Below are 9,116 nucleotides of genomic sequence, written 5' to 3'. Positions count from 1 at the left end.
TTCTTATTGCACTGCCTGTTAGTGATGTACTGTGTAGATTCTATTCCTTCAGGTTGAGGGGCGCTGTAGATTTATCTTATGCTGTACACAACGGTTCCATTTTAAGGGCGCTGTGGAAACATGGGTGTTGTCTATGATTACCTCTTTCTTCTGGTCTCTTTATTGTCAGTGTTTTTAAATGTTGTTATTTCATTAGTGATGTCTTGTTTCAGGTGATGTGGTCATGTGACCTGGTTCTCAGCCCTTATCTGGCACACCTGTGCCCTATTGCTGCATTATGTTCTGACGAAGGCTGTGTTGTGGCTGAAATGCGTAAACTGCCGTCCATGTATTAATAAGGGACTTTTAGGAACTCAGAGTGCCTTGGATCACTCTACTTCTTTTTGCTATTTAAATGGATTTTTTCCACTAGATCCTGAAGAGCGCCCAGTATACCTTCTTCTATCCACTGATGCACTCATCTTTTGCTTGTTTTTTACTGGACAAAACATGTTGTAGAGTTTCCAGATAAATCCAAAGAGAACTGACTCTTTGTGCAGATCAGTCCTTACCTCCAGCTCTCCAGCACGTTAGATCATTTTTAAACTGTGGATATTCCACTTTTGGAATCATTTGCTTGAAATGTGTTCTTTTATAAAAATTCAGTTGCTGATTTTTTATTATTTTTTCACTGATGATTAAGAGCAGGAGTCCGTTTGAGCCATAGAGGAAAGCTGTCATTCAATTGATATTGTGTTTTCTACATCAATGTCAAACACTATATGAGTATCCATCGCTTCATTGTGACGATGTATCCGACACTCAGTGTATCAGTGAAGGCTGTTATATAAAAGGCTAATGGTGCAAAACATTAAAAGCGTAACACAGCTTTAATATAATGAAAGCTTCAGTATTACGTCAGTGTATGCCATGAGTTATTTTGTGATTTGCCGTCTTGTTTCCCTCAGCCTGTCTCGTCTACTCGAACTTCTCCTTCAGACACTGATTCTCCACATTCCCCAGAGACTCTCCAGCAATTGTTGCATCCTGCTGGGTTTTATTTGTAGGAGGAAGTGATAACAACAGCAGCAGCATCAGTAACAGCAAGAGAGCTAAGGCAGTGTCTCTAGTCGTAAAACAGCAGACTTGTACCTTGCTTCCTTTTCTCTGTGTTGTGGCTTCACTGCATCCCAGTCTGTTGTGGAAAAACAAGAGTCTGTCTTTTTATGCACGGCTGTTGAATATTCAGATGTGAAGCTGTGAGTCTGAAAAGAGGGTTTCCTCTTTGATTCTGTTTCGTATAAATGATACATCATCTGCTATTTAACTCCACGTTAGCAATGAGAAATATCCCAGCGTGACACCACATCTTCAGCTCTGGTCAAACAAATACATTACTGAAGAGAAAAACAGACCCAGAGATGCAGCAGAAAGTGTAATCGCTTCACAGAATACAGCCTTTGTGTACACTTCATACTGTACATGTCATTTTAAAGTGATTAAACTGACATTTCCTCCCACCAACCTGTACTCTGTAACACACGATACTGCGGGGAAAACATTTTTGCACATTTATTAAATTTCAAGAACTGGAATCTCTGACAGCTGCACAGTGTCGTAGTGGTTAGCACTTTTGCCTTGCAGCAAGAAGATCCCCGGTTCAAATCCCGGCCTGGGCCTGGGATCTTTCTGCATGGAGTCTGCATGTTCTCCCTGTGCATGCGTGGGTTTTCTCCGGGTACTCCGGCTTCCTCCCACAGTCCAAAAACATGCTGAGGTTAATTGGTTACTCTAAATTGTCTGTAGGTGTGAATGTGAGTGTGATTGTGTGTCTGTATATGTAGCCCTGTGACAGACTGGTGACCTGTCCAGGGTGTCCCCTGCCTTCACCCGAGTCAGCTGGGATAGACTCCAGCACCCCCCATGACCCTAGTGAGGATAAAGTGGTGTATAGAGGATGGATGGATGGATGGAATCTCTGAACAAAGTGTTCAGACCCTTGATTCAGTTCTTTTAAGGAAGTATTTTAGCAGCAATTATAACTTTGAATCTACATGGGTCAACCTCTTAAAGCTTGCCACACCTGGGTTTGAACAGTTGTCCCATTCTTCCTACCACATCCTTGGACATATCTGAACTGTTATCTTTAGCTGTCTCCATAGAGGTTCTGTTGAGAGTTCTTTATATGGTCTGGTTCATTTTCATGCTGAAAGGTGAATCATGATCCCAGGTTCAAGTTGCTGCGTTCTACAGAAGGTTGTCCTTAAGGGCCTTTCTGTATTTGTTTTACTCATTCTTAATTCATCCCCCAGCAGCCCTGCTTCACTTCAAGGAGTTCAATGGATGCTACGCTTTGACGTCTGCCCAAGAAGTACAATTTTGTCGAGTCAAACTAGAAAAACATCTCCCTCATGCTCTTAGAGTCATTTAAAAGCCATTTGACAAACTCCAAACAGGCTTCTACATGACTTTCACTTAGAGAAGCCCTCATGGAGCCACTCCACCTTAAAGACCTGACTGATTGAGTGCTGCTGAGATGATTGTCCTTCTGGAAGCTTCTCCTATTTTTGCAGAGGATTTCTGCTAGAATAATGTCTTGGTCACATTGCTGACCAAATGGCTACTCAGAGTTTTGGTGGTTTCAGTCTTATATTGGTCCAATTCACAACATATTTCTCTGAAGGCACTTTACATAGAGAGAAATCTGTAAATCCAATGTTTATTTTTTAATCTGTTTGAGCACCACTTGGTAACAGTGGGAAGAAATAAACTGGGAGGAACCTTCCTTCAGAGCCAGGTTTGGGGAGGACATGAGAATGAGAAGAACTTTATTGTCATTGCACACTTTCATATACAATGAAATTAGTTTGAGCTGCCTTGCCAATAGCAACTCAGGCTGCTGCACCTAAAGCGTGCTGCCTGTCTTAGGAAAAGGAAAAAAACAAAGACATTAGGGATCAGGGTAGGGATAGCATGGGGTAAAATTAAAAAAAGGGTTCGTTATACCAAATAAAACCTCCAGTGTTGGGAAATTCAATTTCAGAAGGAACCTGGAAAAAAACAAACCCGCAACGAGCAAAGCATGACATGAGACAGGGTTAGTTGGGATAAGGATGGAGGGTAATGGGATAGAGAGCTCAGCACGGTAGACAGTCTCCTATACAGCTGCAGCACCATATGCCGCGCTGCACACAGGATTCCTGACCACTGTGCATCAAGTGGGAAGCTTGTGGAGGTGGCTTGGAAGGGGGGTGGGCATGTGTGTGTGAATGTGAGCTTAGTCCTCAGTTCATGAGTCCAAGTGTGCGTGTATGCGTGTAGCCAATCTCCTTCCGTCCCAGACCCCGGTGTCTCAGTTTGCGAGGGTGGAAGCGTGATAACACAGCAGGTTGCCATGGAGACGTACTCGGATGGACCAGTCCAGAAGTCAACAGGTGTCCTTGGGAAAGTGGGGGGGTTTAGGAGAGCTATCTCTTGGCCATGACAAACTTCCAGAGGAGTTTGTTATTGTTCGAGGGGTGCCAGAATGCTATCGGTATCCTTCTTGTTTAGGCGGGGGAGAGGAGCAATTTCACCCTCCCCCTGGCTGCTCTCAACTTGTTTAGACCTCAGCTGTGGCGATCCTCACCTTGATGGCATCCACTTTGCGACTCAAATCAACAGTCACACCAAGCAAATTGTCCATCTTATGTTTGAGTTTGTCATTCCGGTCACCAGCAGCCTTGATCCGATCGTTTGCAAAGACCAGCAGAGTTTGGACGTCTTTTCTCTCTGCGGCCATCCTAATTTTCCAGAAGCTCAGGCCCGTGCACAAGCCAATTATCAGCAGGCCTGTCATCATGAATCCGAATATATAAACATCCTCCACGGATAGGGGTGCCAGGTATATGTTCCCTTTCCACTTCCCCCAGGTGTCGATCACGTAACCAGAGGAAAAGCTCCCATCAGGGCAGGTAGGCTCCTCTAGGCCTGTGTTCTTTGTGGCGACAATCTTGTCAATCGCGTTGAGAGACCAGCTAATCAATTCCATGATTGGTGTTTCGAAGGTCCAGTGCCAAGCGATCGCTCCAAGTCAGACAAGATGAGACAAAAAAGTGCAGCAAGCAGAGAACATGAGGGTGTGAGGAGACATCCATCTGCCTCCACCAGCTGGGGTGAGGATAGCAGAGAGAAACAGCCAAGCAATGCATAGGAGAACAATAAACACTGAGGGTTGGTGAGGCCACTCACTGCAAATCAGAAACATGCAGCTCCTGAGAGATACCTGCAGAAAGACACAGTTAGTGGCATGCAGTGGTTGTATGTAAATGTACACAGAGAAAGAGAAAATTAGAGGTGCTCAGTGCATCATGGGAGTCCCTCAGCATTGAAGGCCTAACAGCACAACTAAAGGACAGGCCAGAGTCCAGGTTAACTGTAAACTCCATCAAACAGAGCAGAGATGGTGTTTGCCTCCTGAACTAAACCTGAGAGCTGGTTTCACAGTAGAGCAGATCTTGTGTGAGCCTTTGTAAATGGCGTCCATTTCATTCAGTATGTAAGAGGTGGATTATACAAACATGTCAAAGACAATTACAGCAAACAGGAAGCACCTGACCATAGTTTGGAGTGAAATAGCAAAGAGTCTAAATGCGTCTGCAAATACCGGATTTTAAGTGTTACAAATTTGCAAAAACTTGAACAAACAGGTTTTTGCTTCATCACTTTGTTATTAACTAGGCAAAACAAAGTTTCTATAAAGTAGTAATAAACTGCTGTGTAACCTAGTAGTAATTTTAAGGTGTCAAAAATTGCTAAGTTTCAAATATAATAAACTGTAATTACTCTTCAAAAACAATCATACAGTGTGTTTTGTAATAAAAACTGAAATTTAATGCTATGTTGAAGTCAGACATTTCACTTTTGAAGCGTAGAGAAAGTGATGGAAACAAGAAGTCAGCTTTTTTTCTTTTGTGATGAGTCATTTGAGTCTGGTAAACCTGTGTATTCCCTGTTTTTTCTCTCTGACACAATGGGACTGATTAAAAAGACAAAACTGATAGCCGCTGGCAGCGTGCTAATTCTCTCCACTCTAACAGTGAGAAGAATTCCTGCTACCACAGATGACCTTCTTTCATGTAATTGTGTTCACATGTGCGCGCACACACACACACTCACACTGTGTATTCCTGTCTTTTTGGGGATCTACCATTGACTCCCATTCATATCTAACCCCTAACCCTTAACCTAACCCTAACCTTAACCCAGACCTAAACAATGCCTAACTCTAAAGAAACGTTTTAGCACTTTTTTCAGTAACAACAACATGGCCAAGAAAACACTGTTTAAACTTGTGGGGACCTCATTTTTGGTCCCCGGCGTGACATGAGTCCCCACCTATATAACACATAGTCAGGTTCAAGTCCCCACTGGTATAGATAAACACGTACACACACACACACACACACACACACACACACACACACACAGCAAGACACTCTCGGGCAGACCTACAGGTAAGTCCATTTATTTGGCCAAATAGATCCTGAAAAACCTGTCATGGTATGCTTGTGTAATCGCTCTGCCTTAGAAAATGGTCTTCATGGAATAATGCTGCATGGCTTCACTCAGAAATGTAGTGTCATATAGCTCCTGTCCAAATGATCAATGATTGTTTCTTGATGAAACAGAAATCACCAGTTCAGTTTGTAGCACAGCAGCTGAGATGAGGGGCACAGTGGTGAGGAACATGTGTTTAAGCTGTTAATAATGCATCAACACAAACCCAGCTGAATCTGATTGTTGTCAAACCCAGTTATCTGCACTGTACAACACAATCTTCAAGCGGTTATAAAATTAAAAAAAAAAAACTCAGCTTATTTTCGTGAAGACTGAAAGCTGTTCATCAGTATTTTGCAGAGAAATGCGACACAAAGCATGTCCCACATTTCAAGGTCCTCAGGAAATGGAGTGGAATTGATGTTATCCTGGCCTTTCTCGCCTGCGTAGCCTTGAAAGCTTTGTGTATGAAACACAGCGCTCTGCTCTCATTGTGAATCTGCCAAATTCCCAACATAAAAGACACAAAATATGAAGACAGGCAACACCCGTGCTGCCTATAGATTGGACAAATCGCCATTGTAGAGTCCGAAGGGAAAATATTTTCTGCAGCTTTCCTTTCTGAACGTGGAGTGGCTGAACGCGATGAATGCAACATGAGCATGGCTGCAGAGTCCAGGAAAGAATAATGGCAGCCGCATTTACAAGTTTCATGTTGTTAGGCTGGAGATAAACTATTTCACTTTATGTAGTGCTTTGGTCATTAATCTTGGTGGACTGTACAGACAGTGCCTTCCCCTTCCATTTTATTGATCATAGTTTGATGCAGGAGCCTGGTTCCCCCACCAGGCAGTAACCTTAAGCCCTCCAGTGCTCCACTTCCCTGCCTTCAGCTGCACTGCTTGTTTTAGGGTCATACCTATTCTCATTCTAACTATGTGGATCCACTCTCATAGAAGGCTATAATGGAACCAGTGATAGATTGTTGACACTTACAGTAAAACTTTTAGAGGACAGTGCACAGTGGTGGCCCAAGGGGGTGGCTAAGGGTGGCACAAGCCCCCATAGAACTTGAGTAGCTTCTCCTGGTGCCCCCAAGATCAGAATCAGAAGGTAAATGGCTTTTAAGTATTAAGGTATCATTAAGGGAACACAAAAAATGACCTGGAAAATGATGCAAAATAGCATCAAAATGGTGGAGCAAAACCTCAAAGAGGTTCATAAGACCACACTGAGACAGAAACTAATCTCAAAAAGATGCTAATGTAGCAGGATGAGTTCTGCTTAAGGACATTTTGTGTCCTTTCAGGTAGTGCTGGGCTGTGGGCCAATGGGAACACGCCCACCCACTATAAAAGCTGAGAGGGGCCCCTGTACTCTTTCTCTCTTTATCTTCTGCTGAGGCTGAAGACACGCCCCTTCCGGCTGCTCGCCCTGCTGCTCTCACCGGCATTCAAAACATTCGGCGCGTTACTCTGCTTGGTGTTGTGTAGCCACATTTGGGTTGCTAAAGGTAGGGTCTTTACCTCTTGTCTGGTTTATTACGGTCAGGAGCCTGCCTGTATGGTAAATGTTTTTACCATTGTAGGAAGCCATAGCGGCTGGACCGGCTTCTGACGTGCTCTCCTTGTCCTGTGTGTGTGTGTGTGTGCGCGTCACGCTGCTGTAACAGAGGTAGGTTCAGTTTCTTTTGTGTTGAGCAGAACTAATTGTCCTGTTTGTAACACCGCCCTTCTGTTTTCCCATGCTGTTTAGTGGCAGCACCAAGGACCCGCTGCTGCTTTGCTTGGCTGCTGCTTTGCTCGCTGCTTTGTGTACTGCATGTGTACCGCTGTGCTTCGCTTCGCCTGGCCGTGTATCTGTGGCCTGCTACACGGCTAACCGGGGCTAGCTGCTGTTATCTCTCTGCCTCACTCGCCTGGCCTACCTCTATCCGGTGTCAGCCGGGTTTGGACCAAGCAAGTTATGAACTGGGTTATTTTTAACTGTGTTTAGCTCTGTGATTTTAATTGTTGCCTTGTCTGTTTTTTTTTATCTGCGCCCACAGTGGGGGACACAGTGTTATTCGTTGGACATTAGTTGGGTTTTGTTGTTTTTCTGTTTTGCCTTATGCCCCTTATTGGTTTAATGTCCAGCTAGTATTGATTTGTTTTTTTCTGTTCTTATTCTGAGCCTTATTTGTTTTTTGGATATTTGTTTTCTAGGTTAAAATATTCATTCTGATTTGGTTATTAGTTTAGTTCTTTTTTGTTTCTGTGTTCTCCACTGATTCCCTTCTATGTTTCAGAGGCTGTGTACCTGTGGTCGGGACGTGGTGTCGTCGGTGGTGGTCCCCCTCCCCGTGTGAAGTGTGAACCCTGGTTTTTTGGTTTAGTTTTGCACGTGTGTGTGATTTATTTATTTATTTTTCTTTATTCACTTGGTGACCTCTCCCTGGGCCCTGTTCCTCCCCTCCGTCGACACACCGCCACATGGTAAGCAGACCTCTGACCCTTTGCACCCCTTTTATCCTTATTTTATCATGTGTTAATTGATTTTAATTAGTGGTGTAAATAAAATTGGATTATTGTACGGGAACAACACGTCTCTCGCTTCATGATATATGGACCTGTGTGCCTCAACGTGCTTTTAAGAGGCAAAGACTTTCCTTGGGGGCTCTCTCCCCAAGGTGGCGTTGTCAAGCTCCACTTAGAAGTTAGCCCTCCTAGCTGCTACGGCTCTCGCCACACTAATAACCACAAAACAGCCATGAAGAGATGCAAAATTACTTAAGAGACACTACATGATCACAAAGGGGTGCAAAATAACCACAAAGGATAAAAGTATTGAAGTACATGTATTGTGTCCTAGTCTGTCTATGAAGGTGGGCTATTTGGAGCTATGAATATCGGCTCTTTAAAGACAAAGTTTTACATCAGAATATTTGAAGAGGTTAAGACAGAATTCACAAAACAACTGATTACAATTAGAGCTGGGGTAGGCAGGTTTTTTTCCACACAATTGTGCAAAAAATCAAAATCAATCACATATTGTAATTCATTTAGTCTAAAAGGAAACTAGACTTCTGCACTTCCTCTTGCTCTATTTTTAGACTTCAAAAAAATGCAGCATCTTATGCAAGACTTAAGGTCAGTTTATTCTTTTCATGTCGACGATGGAATGCTTGACATAAATATTATCGTCTGTTCAAGGACATCCACACATAGCCTAAAATTTCCAAGCATTGTGTCTAGACCTGTGAACAGAAAACAAATGGTATTAAAACAAAGGATTGTTTTAAGGAGATGATGTACGAGGAAATTCTTCATCAGCCACACCTTTAGAATTTATCATTACAAAAGCTGTAATAAAAGTAATTGGTGCTACACTTTGAAGATGTTGTGAGGTGGAAATGCTTTTCAAGATGGTGCCCAAACACAGTGGGAAGGTAAAACCATTCTTTCTTTACTGATTTGTCAGGATAAAAGCAATGTTATCCTACAACGGGAAGTTCTAAATTCTCCAGAAATCCTGTGCTTTGCGCACCCACTGTTCTCACATTGATGCGGTGTTACAGCCTTATCTGTAACTAGCTGCAGTATCCCGTAAAAAGCACAAAG

General features: G+C 43.2%; 1 long non-coding RNA gene across 1 annotated transcript; it reads left to right on the top strand.

Moving 5' to 3' along the window:
* Positions 1-6,787: 6,787 nt before the first annotated feature.
* Positions 6,788-8,097, top strand: LOC127534926 (uncharacterized). Its single transcript, XR_007943575.1, has 2 exons — positions 6,788-7,030; positions 7,106-8,097. It is a non-coding gene; the product is annotated as an uncharacterized LOC127534926 (long non-coding RNA).
* Positions 8,098-9,116: the final 1,019 nt, after the last annotated feature.

The sequence above is a fragment of the Acanthochromis polyacanthus genome, chromosome 7, assembly GCF_021347895.1.
Source record: "Acanthochromis polyacanthus isolate Apoly-LR-REF ecotype Palm Island chromosome 7, KAUST_Apoly_ChrSc, whole genome shotgun sequence".
Classification (NCBI taxonomy): Eukaryota; Metazoa; Chordata; class Actinopteri; family Pomacentridae; genus Acanthochromis; species Acanthochromis polyacanthus.
The sequence above is the reverse complement of the archived record's forward strand: the minus strand, read 5'-3'. Positions and strand labels throughout refer to the sequence as shown.